The sequence below is a fragment of the Mus musculus genome, chromosome 13 (genome assembly GCF_000001635.26).
Source record: "Mus musculus strain C57BL/6J chromosome 13, GRCm38.p6 C57BL/6J".
NCBI classification, from domain to species: Eukaryota; Metazoa; Chordata; class Mammalia; order Rodentia; family Muridae; genus Mus; species Mus musculus.
Window position 1 is genome coordinate 35,075,840 of NC_000079.6, and position 16,227 is coordinate 35,092,066.

The following is a 16,227-nucleotide window of genomic DNA, read 5'->3' on the forward strand; positions in this document are numbered from 1 at the left end:
CAGTGAGAAAAATTTATCAATAATATTTCCATGATGTTTGTAGAACATGATCTAATATTTTCAACTGTTAATATTCAACAAACAGAATAACTATGTTAGACATATTTCATTGTTATGTCTCCCTTTTAATTTCTGATTTTATTAATTTGGATACTGTCTCTGTGCCCTCTGATTAGTCTGGCTAAGGGTTTATCTATCTTGTTGATTTTTTTCAAAGAACCAGCTCCTGACTTTGTAGATTCTTTGTATAGCTCTCTTTGTTTCTTTTTTTTTTTCTCTCTCTTTGTTTTTATTTGGTTAATTTCAGCCCTGAGTTTGATTATTTCCTGCTGTTTACTCCTTTCGAGTGAATTTGCTTCTTTTTGTTCTGGAGCTTTCAGGTATGCTGTCAAGCTGCTAGTGTATGCTCTCTCCAGTTTCTTTTTGGAGGCACTCAGAGGTGTGAGTTTTCTTACCACTGCTTTTATTGTGTCTCATAAGTTTTGGTATGATATGTCTTCATTTTCATTAAATTCTAAAAAGTCTTTAATTTCTTTCTTTATTTCTTCCTAGACCAAGTTATCATTGAGTGGAACATTGTTCAGCTTCCATGTGTATGTGTGCTTTCCGTTGTTTATGTTGGTATTTAAGACCAGCCTTAGTCCATAATGCATGGAATTATTTCAGTCTTCTTGTATCTGTTGAGGCCTGTTTTGAGATCAGTTATATGGCCAATTTTGGAGAGGGTACCATGAGGTGCTGAGAAGAACATATATTCTTTTGCTTTAGAATGAAATGTTCTATAAATATCTGTTAGATCCATTTGGTTCATAACTTCTGTTGGTTTCACTGTGTCTTTCTTTAGTTTCTGTTTCCATATCCATTGCAGAGAGTGGGGTGTTGAAGTCTCCCACTATTATTGTGTGGAGTGCAGTGTGTACTCTGAGCTTTAGTAAAGTTTCTTTTATGAATGTGGCTGCCCTTGCATTTGGAACACAGATGGTCAGAATTGAGAGCTCATCTTGGTAGATTTTTTTCCTTTGACCATTATAAAGTGTCCTTCCTTATTATTTTTTTTTTGATAACTTCTGATTGAAAGTCAATTTTATTCGATATTAGAATGGCTACTCCAGCTTGTTTCTTGGGACTGCTTGCTTGGAAACATGTTTTCCAACCTTTTACTCTGATGTAGTATCTGTCTTTGCCACTGAGGTGCATTTCCTGTATGCAGCAAGATGCTGGGTCCTGTTTACATATTTAGTCTGTTAGTCTATGTTTTTTTAATGGGGAAATGAGTTTATTGATGTTAAGAGAGATTTAGGAAAAGTGATTGCTACTTCCTGTTATTTTTGTTGTTAGAGGTGGAATTATGTTTGTGTGGCTATCTTCTTTTGGGTTTGTTGAAAGATTACTTTCTTGCTTTTTCTAGGGTGGAGTTTCCCTCCTTGTGTTGATGTTTTCCATCTATTATCCTTTGTAGGGCTGGATTTTTAAAAAGATATTGTGTAAATTTGATTTTATCATGGAATATCTTGTTTTCTCTGCCTATGGTAATTGAGAGTTTTGCTGGATATAGTAGCCTGGGCTGGCATTTGTGTTCTTTAGGGTCTGTATGACATCTGCCCAGTATCCTCTAGCTTTCGTAGTCTCTGTTAAGAAGTCTGGTGTAATTCTGATAGGTTTGCCTTTATATGTTACTTGACTTGTTTTTCTTACTGCTTTTAAAATTCTTTCTTTGTTTAGTGCATTTGATGTTTTGATTATTATGTGACAGAAGGAATTTCTTTTCTGGTCCAGTCTATTTGGAGTTTTGTAGGCTTCTTGTATGTTAATGGGCATCTCTTACTTTAGGTTAGGGAAGTTTTCTTCTATAATTTGTTGAAGATATTTACTGGCCCTTTAAGTTGGGAATCTTTGCTCTCTTCTATACCTATTATTCTTAGGTTTCTCCTTCTTATTGTGTCCTGGATGTGTTGGGTTAGGAGGTTTTTGCTTTTTGCATTTTATTTGACTGTTTTGTCAATGTGTTCTATAGTATCTTCTGCACCTGAGACTCTCTTCTATCTGTTGCATTTTCTTGGTGATGCTTGCATCTATGACTCCTGATCTCGTTCCTAGGTTTTCTAACTCCAGGGTGGTCTCCCTTTGTGATTTCTTTACTGTTTCTAGTTCCATTTTTAGATCTTGGATGGTTTTGTTCATTTCCTTTGCCTCTTTGATTGTGTTTTCCTGTAATTCTTTAAGGGATTTTTCTGTTTCCTCTTTAAGGTCTTCTAGCTGTTTCCTTGTGTTCTCTTGTATTTCTTTAAGGGAGTTATTTATGTCCTTCTTTAAGTCCTCTATCATCATCATAAGAAGTGATTTTAGATCTGAATCTTGCTTTTCTGGTGTGATGGTGTATCCAGGACTTGCTATGGTGGGAGAATTTGTTTCTGATGATGCCAAGTAACCTTGGTTTCTGTTGCTTATGTTCTTATGTTTGCCTCTAGCCATATGATTATCTCTACTGCTACCCGACCTCGATAAGTCTGACTGGAGCCTGTCCTTCCTGTGATCCCTGTTTTGTCAGAACTCCCCAGAGTTCAGCTGTCTCTGTGATCCTGTGATTCTGGAATCCTGGGATCCAGAGATCCTGGGTGTGTCAGAGCTTCTGGAAGTTAAGCTGCCTCTGGGACCCTGAGATCTTGGTGTAACCAAGCTCCTGTGATCCTGTGATCGTAGATGTGTTAGAGTGCCTGGGAGTGGAGCTTCCTCTGGGTGTTGTGGGACTGACTGCCAAGTTCGCACCCAAAGTCTGCTTAAGACACAGGTCCAGACTGGAAGAAACCCATGCCACTGGTTGGGCGGAGTATCTGGGTGCCTGGGTCCTTATGGTCTCAGTTACTTTCAGTATTGCGGCAGATGTTGTTGCTAGCTGCAATTTTTAGAAATCACTCTGAGAAGTACAACTTAAGTTCTAGTTTGCTTTTTTGTGGTGTGTGTGTAAATATGTGAGTGTATGTTTGAGTGAGTATATTTGTGTGTGCTGATATTAATCTTGGTGTCTTTCCTTAGGAGCCATCTAGCTTGTTTGTTTGTTTGTTGGTTGGTTGGTTTTTTAGGCAGAGTTTCTTCCTGTGACCTGGAGCTTGCCAATCAATCTTGCCTTGCTGGTTAGTGAACTCCAAGGCTCTACTTCCGCAGCACTAGGATTGTAAGCATGTGCCTCAGTGCCCAGCTTTTTCCATGGGTGCTGGGACTCAAACTCATATCCATATGCTTGTGTAGTGGGCTCTTTACCAGGTAGGTCATTTCCCCATCTCCCACAAAGCATTACTTTTTTCTTTTAGAATTATGAGTGTGTATAACACTATCAAATTTCATTTAAAATCTAATGATATGATTATAACTTTGACCTTCATTCTTTTAACAAGATGAATGATGCCCACAAATCAAGAGCAGGTCTTTGAAGGTTATACCCAAGTCTGATTCCAGCCTGAAGTCTCTGCTTCCTGGTCTACTTTGATGGAGGGACACTCCACCACACATTTCCATCACCAACTGCTCCTGACATGCTTCTGTGCCATGGCAGGTAAAGATGCATCATGGACAGATTCTTACCAATGTTCCTATAAATGTTCTATAACCATTCTATAAATGCCTAAGAAACATTGATAAGAACCTTGGATTCCTTGAATAATCCAGATATATTAGTCACGTTTATGTTGTGACCAAACACCCAACAGAAACTGCCAGGGTTTGCTCAGTGGGATTCAGAACCCAAAGGAGGGGGTGTGGAATAGGAAAATGAAGACCCCGACCAAGAGGTGCAGTGCAGTTCACACTCTGCCACTGAGACAACTCAGGCCACCTTTATTTTTACACCTATTCTTTTCCCATGGCTTAAATGGTTTTACATTCATTTCTCATTTTCTCACATACAGTCTCTTTTTAAGAAATTCCTGCATGTAGCAATAATGTGCACACTGTACTTTCCCCCTTCCTTCTCCTCCTCAGTCTCTGCAGTTTCCTGCTAAACATCAACTGTATCAAGAAAGAGGAAACAGCTTCAGCAAGCAGTTAATATCTAACCCAGTACTTTGGTATGTAACCACGACTGTGGTTGATAGCAATTGTGGTTATAGTATAGAGAGGTGATAGACTACACACCCAAGGGGTTTCTGATTTAATTATTGGCACCAAGCATCTCACTATATCCTCATCAGGAGATCTAATTCTTCTAATGCCAAGAGCTCTCAGCAAATTAGTAAACGGAATTAGTTCCTCATCTCTGCTTGGCTCTGAATGTTCCCATTAAGTCTGGAACCAACGACCCAGCAAGGCCTTTCTTACCTTTTGATAATCAACTAACTGCTGTTTAGAACAAGTTGGTGGGCAAATTGCTGTCAGACCTAAGTTCCCACCAGAAGAAAACATCCGGACATTAGCTGATGTAGCCAGACCAGGGCCTTGTGTTGTCTTAACCGCATCACCATTATTAAAAAACAAAGGAGTAGTGATCTATACTGCTTCCACAATCCTCAGAGGCAAACAAGAATAAATCATAATTCAAGCCTTCTTTCCCTGATCCTGGAAAAATGTCTGTCAAGACAAAGTGAAAATAAGGACTTCCAATCGCAAAGTCAAGAATGCAAACACAAAGCAAAAGCCAATCAAGCATTTCCTCAGGAAAGACCAGGATTCTGCATGAATATCTCCACAGGTCCTTGTCCTGTGGGGACCTAATTTCTCAGGCCTTGCTCCAAGAAGAGTAGTTTGTATTACACTTGCATACCTTTCCCAGCAGAGGCTTGGCCACTTCCAGGAAACAGCTAAGAAGAAAGGGCTTCTTTTCGTTCCCTGTCAGGAGGTGTTTAACCACCATGGCACAGAGGCATGTCAGGAGCAGCTGGTGATGGGAGTATGTGGTGGAGTGTTCCCCTCCCTGCCCCATCAGAGTAGATCAAGTAGCAGAGACTTCAGGATGGGATCAGGGTTGGGTATAACCTTCAAAACATCACCCAACACTGGGGATTAAGTGCTTAAAATAGAAACCTTTGGGGAATATTCTATGTTCAAACCATAACACCATACTTGCTGAATTTGGGTTGTTATTATTTAAATTTGGTATTTTGTATCTTAGTCTGGTAAAAATTGATCTATAATTATACTTTATTATACTACCCTTGACAAGCTAGAGTATCAAGATCTCATAAAATACCTGGAAAGCCTTACTCTCTATTTTCTAAGATTCTGGTTACAATGGGTATAATCTTTATATAAGCATTTGTAAGAATTTTCAGTGTTCATCTGAGACTAGAATTTTCTTTGTGCATTCAATTACTCTGACAGATATAGGAGTACTGAGATACTTCTGTGAGACGATTCTTGATATTGTGCTTTTCAAGGAATTTATCTAAGTTGACAAATACATTGGTACAAAATGTTCATAAAATTCTTTCTTCATTTTTCAGCGCGTATTGACTGATGGCATCAGCAGGTCAGGTTCCCCATTTCCAGTTTCCTGGCTTTCTTTCGGTGACTCTTGCTGAGACCTTACCAGCTTTCTCCTTCTTTCTGAAGAACCAGCTTTGACTTGCTGGATTTTCCCTTGTTCACCACTTTTCTGTCTCACTGCTTCCATGCTAATCTGACTTAGATTTAATTTGTTTGTAGCTTGCTGCTTCTTTGTCAGGTGCTAGATTTGGATGTCTCCCTATTTGTCTGTTACAAATAATAGGTGCCGCTTTGGCTGAAGGCCTTGAGTATACTTTCCGACAGCCTCAAGCTGTTGTCCTCATTAAGACCCACTTCAGTTTCATTTTATTGGAGAAACCTCCTGGCCAATGTCTGAATCAAGCAGAGGTAACAGGTCACGTGCTCCCAGTCTGAATGAGATGCTGGGATAGAGGCTGTTTCTTTCAAACACAGGGATTTTCTAAAGGGTGACCTTTGCTTTGGAGTTCCCTTTGAAGATGAACATCATGATCTTATGGTCCATTTGCCTAATCATGCTGATTGTTATGAGCAGTTATTATTAAGTTACATATAGAACTGGGAGTATAGGTCAATGGCACAGTACTTACTAGCCTAGCATGTGAGGCTATGAATTTGATACACACACACACACACACACACAGAGAGAGAGAGAGAGAGAGAGAGAGAGAGAGAGAGAGAGAGAGAGAGCACACTCATCAATTGCAAGACAAAAATGAAGATAATTCTAAAAAGTTAGAAGTTAGGGCTGCAAAGCAGCCTTCAGGTTTTGCCATACTGTGCAGAAAAGGGTGAATATGGAGTCCAGGAATTGATGAAATTGACCCACTCTTGGTGCCTCTTTCCTTCCTTTCACAATTAAACAGAGAAAGACAAAAAGGTAACAGTTGCCCATGTCAGGATCCACATCTACCTTCTGCTGCCTTAGGCCTAGGATTAAGTTGCAACAGAAGCCACATCAGGACCATCTGGGTTGGCTAAGGCAGGAAATGTTTGTGTCAGCTCAGCTCTCAGGTGGGTTCTGAGCATATTCAATAAAAAGAAAAACACCATCCAGGGAAGTGTCTCTCTTAGGATAAGATGGGTCCAGGCAGAGCATGCTAGAAATGAGACAAATGCTGCCAGGTTGTCTTCTGGCTTAGGAAACACAACATCTCATCTAAGAAAGGTTACAATACTTCTCTCCTTGGCAGATGCCCGACTAAAGGACAACAGTTTGTAGAAGGGCGGCATGTTGAGCTGCTCAGCCCACCAGAAGACTATAATCCCTAGGAAGGAAACACACTATATATTTCATAGGCCATTTCCAGTGAGCCTATGAAAGTCATACCAGCAGACAGGACCAGGGTGGCTGCCTTCTGCAGGCTAGAACTGATGGAGGGGAGCAGCAATTGGGATGGCTTGTAACCACACCTTCTAGTGTGCACAGACTGGCTACCCAGAAGCCTGCAAAATTTTTTTTTCCTCAAGAGTTTTTTTTTTTTGGGGGTGGGGGTTTGCCTATTCATTTTTATCTGATTCCATATAAATTTAAGATTTGAATTTTCTATTCATTTTTCTGATGTTATTACACATGGGAGTGCTTTTCATTTCTTGGGGGTAAAGAAGCACAAATGATGTTTTGTGTGTTTATTTTGTATCTAGAAATTTTGCTGAATTTGTTACACACTTTAATATTTCTTTATGTAGTTTTCAGGGTTTTCTACATGCTTTATAATGTCACTCCAAAGCAGCAACAATTTAGCATATTCTTGTGGTTTTTCTTTTTTCTAATTTAAATGCCATTTTTTTCTTTCCATTGCTGTAGGCAGCCTACGCCTAAAAGATGGCGCCGGTTTCCAGTACACTGTGGCCATAAACAACCTTACTGCGCCTGCGCTAGTCAACACTTGGCCCCAACCCCTCCCTATCGGGTGCATGCTAATGAAGTGTCGACAGGCCGACCAATCCCAGGAGGACACATAGCCCTCGCCAGTGCTGGGGTGTATATAGGCAGTCCTCCCTGGGTGCCCAGGGTCCTGGTAGCAGCATCGAGGCATTCCTGCAATAAAGCTGTTGAGAAGAATCCGACCGTGTTGTGTCTTCCTTGCCGAACGAGGTGGGCAGGACACATTGCCAGACTCCTTCAGTTGAGTAGAAGTGGGGAGAGTGGACATTCTTGTTTTGGTTCTAATCTTAGAGGAAACACTTCAATGCTCCCATGAGAGAATATTGGCTGCGGGTTTACCTGTAACAGCCCAGATCTTCTGGGTAGTATTTATCTTCTTTATTCTATTTCACTGGACTTATGAATACTTGAGTGATTATACTCATTCCTTTCTAACAACATAAGAATCTTAGAATTTAATTAGGTTGAATAATCTTGATTCAGCTGACAGACTATATTTCTCCAGCACACCATTCTCCTTCACTACCCCACAGATTAAGGCCAAAGTCTCGAAGGGACCACTGTAGGCTCATTTAGAACAGAGCCATGTTTCTCTGACACTATTTTCCAGACTTAGCTAACTCTACATGGATGTGATTAACTTATTTCAGCTCACAGTTTCAGAGGGCTAAGACCATAGTTGCTTGGTTCTGCTTGAGTAGAACATCATGGGCCATTAGTATATGACAAAGAGCTGTTCTCACCTCAGCAGGTCAGAGAGAAGAAGGCCACACCTGTGTTCTGCACTAAAAACAAAACAAACAACACACACACACACACACAAAAAAAAAAAAAAAAAAAAAAAAAAAACAACCAACCAAACTCTAGGATACTTGTTTTCTACCCCGATGCCTGCAATTGGAAAGTTTTATACAGACATAAACCTATTGTTTATGGCAAGAAAATAACTGGCAGTGGTGAGCATGGCTGAGGTTCCAGTACTGGGGATTGAGAGGCAGACTGTAAAGCAAGACCATGTTTAAAACAAGCAAACAAAACCCCCAAGTAATGAGAGTAAATGAAAGGCGTTATAATGTGCCTAATTTTCTTATGCTTTGATATTTCTGAAATGAAGCACTTTCATAGTTTGGTGTGTGTGTGTGTGTGTGGGGAAATCTCCACAGCAGGAGGAACTGTATTAAAGGGCTGCAGCATTAGGAAGGTTGAGAACCTCTGCTTTAGAGGGGTTTCCAACTATATATATATATATGTTCCTAGTTTGTATGAAGTCCAATTCATATATAAATTGTCAAATAATTGTTTTAGCTTCTCTTCTACCAACTTTCAGGTTGAGACAAGTCTTTTGCTTGTCCTGCCCCCACTGGGCTCAGTGTGACTTCACTGTAGATAAAGACATTTGGAGTCTTATCTGTTTATAGAAGTCTTCACTGTGTTAGGCAGGGTTCCCTAAAGGAACTGAAGTAATAGAAGGTATATTAGTAAGAGGAAGCACATAAGGTTGGGTCACACAATAGGGGCTGGATAGTCCCAAAACGACAGTCAGCATGCTGGAGAGGCAAAGGACCAAGCAGCTGCTTATTCTGGGTTGCCTCAACACACCCAATATGGTGCTGTAAGACCAGATGGTTCCTGGAGAGCTGCTGGTCTTCAGCTTAACCTCGAACATCAAAGATGCTGCAGCCCGACACTGATGGAGGATGGCAGAGGGAGCATCGGCAGTGGTGGAAAGGAGAACAGCTATGGTCACTCAGAAGAGGAGGGCAGAAAACATTGATTTTCCTTCCTTCCTTCCTCCCTTCCTCCCTCCCTCCCTCCCTCCCTCCCTCCCTCCCTCCCTCCCTCCCTCCCTTCCTTCCTTCCTTCCTTCCTTCCTGGTCATCCTATGGAAGAGGTCTTCCACTCTGGGGAGGGGCTTTGTCCTCAGTCCTTCCTGGAACTGCCTGTTAGAGTGGTCCAGAAGTGAGTCTCTTATTTGATTTCACATCCCATCTAGCTCATCCATCTCACCCACCTTGAGTATGACCTTGGCTTTATTTTCTTCTTTCTGTTCCTCCCACAGATGCTCACACAGAAGCTCATGTCTCCAGGTGTGGCAGAGCTGCCCAGGCCAGGGAGATCATCTATTGGCACTCCCAAAATTTCATGAAGCCTCATTTTGCTGTGAAGCTTGGCATATACTTCATTTTTTACACAATTCATTTACAGAATAGTATTTTAATTCAAACTAGGATCATTCCTATGAGCAAAAGAATTAGGTATCCAATCCATCATACCGAAGGGAAAATTTCCACTGTGTTTGACTTTCTTTTTCCCCTAAAAGATACTTATTTTTATTTTATGAGTGTTTTGCCAGCATGCATATAAGTGTACCAGGTGCACACCTGGAGACCATGGAGGCCAGAAGAGGGCATCAGATCACCTGGAACTGTAGGTAGAGATGATGCGAGCCATGAGGATTCTGAGAATGGAAGCCAGAACGTCTGGAAAAGCAGAGATATCTCTCCAGCCTCCCATATGATTTTCATATAGGTGCTCTTAGCCTCTCAGTATACACTTCTGAGCTCAGTGTGAGGAAGTATTCAATATTACTCCAGTTGTAATCATTTCTTGGTCTTTTTTTTTTCCTGAAGAGCTTGAACTTTCTATTTTCAATTTATTCTCAACTTCCTTTCTCCCCCTTAAACCTATAGTGTTGAAAAAATAAGCCTCTAAAAAGCTGTGCCCCCTGCCTGATGTGACTGATGCCGTGAAAGTGATGTGGTGTCTTGGTTGTTTGATTTTTTGTTTGTTTGTTTGTTTTTGTTTTTGGTTGTATAACCAGCCAAGGTTCTTCACCTCTGGTTGAGACATAGGAGAGAGAAGCTGTAGATCAGGGGTAGTTCGTTGCTTTACTTACACAAAAAGTGAAGAGGGGAAGTCACCGAACACTTAGAAATATTCAGAAGTTTGTCACGACAGGAATTTTCATCATGGCCAGGTGTTTTTCATGTGTGTGGCTCACACTTTCCGTAATGTTCTCTTTAAACAATAAAGCTCTCCAGATCCTTTCATAATTGAGTCACCGTCATCCTCTGTCTTGGTTCTAGAAAGATGTTAAAGATTAGGTTTGAGAATCAGTAAACTCGAAGACTTTCAAGTTTAGACATTAGCCTTCTCCATGGCTGTTTTCCCTTTCCCAGCTTCCTCCTTCAGCTCTGGCATGGCAAACTTTTCACAAGATATCAACTGGATATGATAGAGTTCCCCCACTGAGAGCATTTCTAGTAAATAGCACTCTTCCATCTTGTCATGTTTCAGGGACTCGTCTAGCCTGCTGTATATATGATACACTAGTGGCAACCATACTAGCTGGTGCTGTGTCATGATGCTGAGTCACTCTATAATAAATGTACAGTCTAGCCAAGCATTTGAAACAAGACCTCGAGTACTTCGAATGGACCAGCTCAAATGAAGATATTCTCTATGTGAAAAATACATGATGATTTCCTATCACAGAAAATTATGCAAGTCATCTCATCATTAGCGTTTATTTGGAAGGCATGTTGAATTGATAATGTTTTGAATATATTTCATTCAATAAGATACCTTATTCAAATTTACTGCATTTAATTTTTTTTCTAATGTGACTATTAAGATACTTAAACTTCTACACTTGGCTTATATCTATGACTGGTGTGGGGTTTCTGTTGGGTTGGCTGATTCAGAACTTAAGGCTGGAGGGTCATACTGTGGCTTAGCCTTAAGGAAAGGGCCATTGTGGTCCAGGCCCCACACTAACATGGCCTCTCAGGAAAACCCACCCTCTCTCTGCTTCCTGATTGAACCTCCAGCATCCTGCAGAGAAAGAAACACCATACTTTCCAGGCTCTCTCAACATCCAACATGCAATACGGAAGGAGTACACACAGAGAACTAACCCACTCTCACTGGTGCAAGGCCCACTCTGTGATGTTACATGAGTGTCACATCGTCATGGATGTACTAGACCTAGCGGTAAAGAGCTTACCCGGAGCTCTGTGGCTTTGGGCACTGGCTGCACTTTTGAGTCATTTTCTTTCCCACTTAACTCCTTCTGCCAAGGACCCCCAAGTCTTGCTGCATCTGCTTCTAGTGGTTCAGAGCTGGGATCCCACAGACATCACTGCCATTTCTGCTGCCAGGCAAGACAGAACTGGTGCGTAGCAGAACTCCTTGATCAGCCTGAGAGGAGAAGGCTGAAGCTGGCGAATTTGGAGTCAGACAAGGTTGATTTCTGCAGACTCAGCAGTTTCCTAGGACTCCCCAGGACATGCCAGTTTCCAACTCCAAGACTTGGCCCAAAAAAGTTCAGTTAACGAGTGAGTGCAGATACACAACCTTCCATCCTATAAGAGCCAAGTATCAGCTCAGCCTTCCCGCTTGAGGTGGTCCAGGAACAGCAAGCACAGAGCCAGCCCTGGGTACAAGTCAGTTGGCTCCTAGTTTGTCTGGGGTGTGTATAGGGTTTGGGCAGGGAAACTAAGAGGACCAGTTACCTTAACTCACTACAAAGCTGGTTAAGTTCCTATGCAAGCACAGGTCTTTTCTGCTTGCTACTAGTTTTGCAAGCAGCCTGTGTGGAGCACAGTGGTAGTGTCTGCTGTGTTTAGCCTTGTTTTCTATCAGGCTCTTCCCTTTCTCACTGGTTGGGGAAGATTCTTTCTTGTGGCTTGGAGCCAGCTGAGTCTCTGCCAGCTATGGCAATGAAGGCCCTGGCAGCTTCTCCTTTGAAGCAACCATCAGGCTGCCCAGATCTCAGGAACTGAGGTCGGAGAGAAAAGAGACTGGATTGCCCCTGCTCGTATATATAACAAATACTGAAATAGCTTTGGCTGTGAGCTAAGATCTGGGCTAGCACTGGGGAGCTTGGACGAATCAGGCACACATTGGCTTTGTAGATTTTTATAGAGCATGGGCAATGTCATCAGTGAGAAACACACAGGGGAATATGGAATCCATTAGAAATATCTTAGTTGCTGTTCTATTGCTGTAAAGAAATAACATAACCAAGACAGTTTAAATATTTTTGTGGGAGCCTACCCTTCAGTGGTTGAGCCATTACTCCAGTCCAAGGCCATTTATAGAAGGAAACATTGATCTGGGAATTTGCTTATAGTTTCAGAGGGTGAATCCATGATCATTATATGGGAAGCATGGTAGCAAGCAGGCATGATACTGTAGCAGTAGCTGAAAACTTATACCTGATCTACAAGATGGATGCAGAGATTGAGACTGGGCCTGGTATGGACTTTTTAAATGTCTAAATCTATCCCCAGTAACACACCTCTTCCACCAACACCACATCCATTCCACCAAGGCTATACCCATCATAAACAGTTGCATTAACTGGAGATGGAACATTCAAGAATATTGAGCTTCTAGGGGTCACTCTCATTCATTTTAACAATAGTAGCTTTGAGTTAAAAGAATGACAGAAGAAATCATGAATGTTTTATGAAAATGACATTTGAGCTGGCACCAATTTGGTATGATTTGGCTCTGACACAGAGCTCCCTGGTCTTTGCCCTACTGATGTGTGAGACCAGGTAACCTTTATTATACAACTGCCAATTGTATGAGGCTTGGCAACTTCCTAGGTTTCTACCCACGACTTGCCAATAAGACATTGTCCATTTTCTCTCTGTATATTAAAGTATCCAAGGCTGGATATTTTATTTAAAAAGGAGATTTACTCTACCTACCATTCTAGAAGTTTAAAAGCATGGTTCCGGTATCCTGGTGAACACTTCCTAGCTTTCTCACAACACTGTGATGGGGGAACAGAAATGGAACTGGCCTCAGACAGAGGCCAAATGCATAGGAAGGGTTTGCTGAATGGCATAGTCAGGGACTGCTGTAGACAAGTGCATGGACAAGTGTGCTGTAGCAGTCCAATCACATGAAAAATCAATCGACTATACGACTAGCATGACTTTCATGGTGGAACTAGAAAATATCATCCTGAGTGAGGTAACCCAATCACAAAAGAACACACATGGTGTACACTCACTGATAAGTGGATATTAGCCCAGATGCTCAGAATACATAAGATACGACTCACAGACCAAATGAAGCTCAAGAAGAAGGAAGACGAAAGTATGGATAGTTCAGTCCTTCTTAGAAGGGAGAACAAAATACCCATGGGAGGAGATACAGAGGCAAAGTGTGGAGCAGAGACTGAAGCAAAGACCATACAGAGTCTGCCCCACCTGGGGATCCATCCCATATACAATCACTAAACCCAGACACTATTGTGGATGCCAACAAATGCTTGCTGACAGGACTGATATAGCTGTCACCTGAGACACCACCCATTTGCCTAAGAATTTCATGAATTCATTGTTTTTAATAGCTGAGTAGTACCCCATTGTGTTAATATACCACATTTTCTGTATCCATTTCTCTGTTGAGGGCCATTTGGGTTCTTTCCAGCTTCTGGCTATTATAAATAAGGCTGCCATGAACATAGTGATGCATGTGTCCTTATTACAAATCAGAGCATCTTCTGGGTATATGCTCAGGAGTGGTACACCTGGGTCCTCTAGTAGTACTATGGCCAGTTTTCTGAGGAACCACCAGAAAACCAGAATGATTTCCAGAATAGTTGTACCAGTTTGCAATCCCAACAGCAGTGGAGGAGTGTTCCTCTTTCTCCACATCCTCGCCAGCACCTGCTGTCACCTGAGTTTTTGATCTTAGCCATTCTAACTGTTGTGAGATGGAATCTCAGAGTTGTTTTGATTTGCATTTTCTTGATGATTAAGGATGTTGAACATTTCTTTAGGTGCTTCTCAGCCATTTTGGTATTCCTCAGTTGAGAATTCTTTTTTTAGCTCTGTACCCCAATTTGTAATAGGGTTATATGTTTCTCTGGAGTCTAACTTCTTGAGTTCTTTGTATATATTGGATATTAGCCCTCTATCAGATGTAGGATTGGTAAAGATCTTTTCCCAATTTGTTGGTTGCCATTTTGTCCTATTGACAGTGTTCTTTGCCTTACAGAAGCTTTGTAATTTTATGAGGTCCCATTTGTCAATTCTTGATCTTAGAGCATAAGCTACTGGTGTTCTGTTCAGGAAAATTTCCCCCGTGCCCATGTGCTCAAGGTTCTTCCCCACTTTCTTTTCTATTAGTTTCAGTGTATCTTGTTTTATGTGGAGGTCCTTGATCCACTTGGACTTGAGCTTTGTACAAGGAAATAAGAATGGATCAATTTGCATTTTTCTACATGCTGAACACCAGTTAAGCCAGCACCATTTGTTGACAATGCTGTCTTTTGGGGGCTGGAGAGATGGCTCAGCAGTTAAGAGCACTGACTGCTTTTCCAGAGGTCCTGAGTTTCAATTCCCACCAACCATATGGTGGCTCATAACCATCTGTAATGGGATCCGATGACCTCTTCTGGTGTGTCTGAAGAGTGTGACAGTGTAGTCACATAAAAAGAAATCTTAAAAAAAAAGTCTTATTTTTTAAAAAAAGAAAAGAAAATGCTGTCTTTTCCCCCCACTGTATGGTTTTAGCTCCTTTGTTAAGGATTAAGTGACCATAGGTGTGTGGGTTCATTTCTGGGTCTTCAATTCTATTCCATTGATCTATCTCTCTGTCACTGTACCAATACCATGCAGTTTTTATCACAATTGCTCTGTAGTACAGCTTGAGGTCAGGGATGGTAATTCCACCAGAGGTTCTTTTATTGTTGAGAATATTTTTCACTATCCTGGGTTTTTTGTTATTCTAGATGAATTTGAGAATTGCTCTTTCTAAGTCTATGAAGAATTGAGTTGGAATTTTGGTGGGATTGTGTTGAATCTGTATATTACTTTCGGCAAGATGGCCATTTTTACTATATTAATCCTGCCAATCTGCAAGCATGGGAGACTTTTCCATTATCTGAGGTCTTTTTCAGTTTCTTTCTTCAGAGAACTGAAATTCTTGCAAAACAAAGTTCTGATCAAGGCTCAACTCTATTGCAAAGCATCAGGCTTATAAAGGCAAAAACCATAAGCCCAACCCCTAGATATGACTAATGACATAAATCACCTCATGTTGGCAGTCAATGGCATATGTTTCCATTTCTCCGCATGGGTCTCTCATATCAGGCCAAAAATGGAACTCCCAACTCCAGCAGGGAAATCCCACCAAGTGCTGTGATAGCAAAAATCGCTGATGCAGCAACTCCTGCTATGCAGGTCAGGGCAGAACCTCCACAAAAACTGATGAAGTGAGAGAAGTGTGAACGATGTCTGCACACAGGTATCACTAGGTGAGGCTGCCAAGAGCTCCTTTGATGTAGCTTGTACCTGTGATATATAGCACTCAGCTTGCCCCTCCATTGTTTTGTTTAGCTTCACTGAGGTATAACTACGTAAAAAATTGTACATATTTAATGTATAAGTCATTAATTTGGACACATTCATATATCTGTGGTATCATCATGCCAATGAGTTAGGCACATCTCCAAAGGTGTGGCCTATTATTAGACATCCATACTTTCTTCTCTAATAGAAAAACTCAGGGTTGTCTGAAATAAAGACTATTTAATCCAGTACCCCCTGAGGCTATGATGTGGAGTTTTAACCAAGATTTTTAATAAGTGTTATATAACTGCCTTCTGAAAATTATCCTAATGGACATTTGACATGTGTCCTTTGCCCTCTCCTTTCTTTTCCTTATTTTTGACCCATTCTGTCTCCTGTAATTCTGATGCAAAGATATGGAGTTCTAACAGATTCCTTGGACTGTCAGGGTAAGTGTGTTACTGAGCAATGAAGTAGATTCTGGTATAGGGTCAAGGCTTTGCCTGACTTTGGAGATAGATTCATTACAGCAAGTTAAAGTGTCCATTCACAGACATTGACATGTTTAAG

The 16,227-nt window shown here is 41.2% G+C and overlaps 1 long non-coding RNA gene across 1 annotated transcript; it reads left to right on the forward strand.

Annotated features, from left to right (window-relative positions):
- The first annotated feature begins 2,649 nt into the window (after nucleotides 1-2,649).
- On the forward strand, nucleotides 2,650-7,557 carry Gm40910. Its single transcript, XR_873230.2, has 5 exons — nucleotides 2,650-2,788; nucleotides 3,393-3,550; nucleotides 3,976-4,061; nucleotides 5,433-5,458; nucleotides 7,262-7,557. It is a non-coding gene; the product is annotated as a predicted gene, 40910 (long non-coding RNA).
- Nucleotides 7,558-16,227: the final 8,670 nt, after the last annotated feature.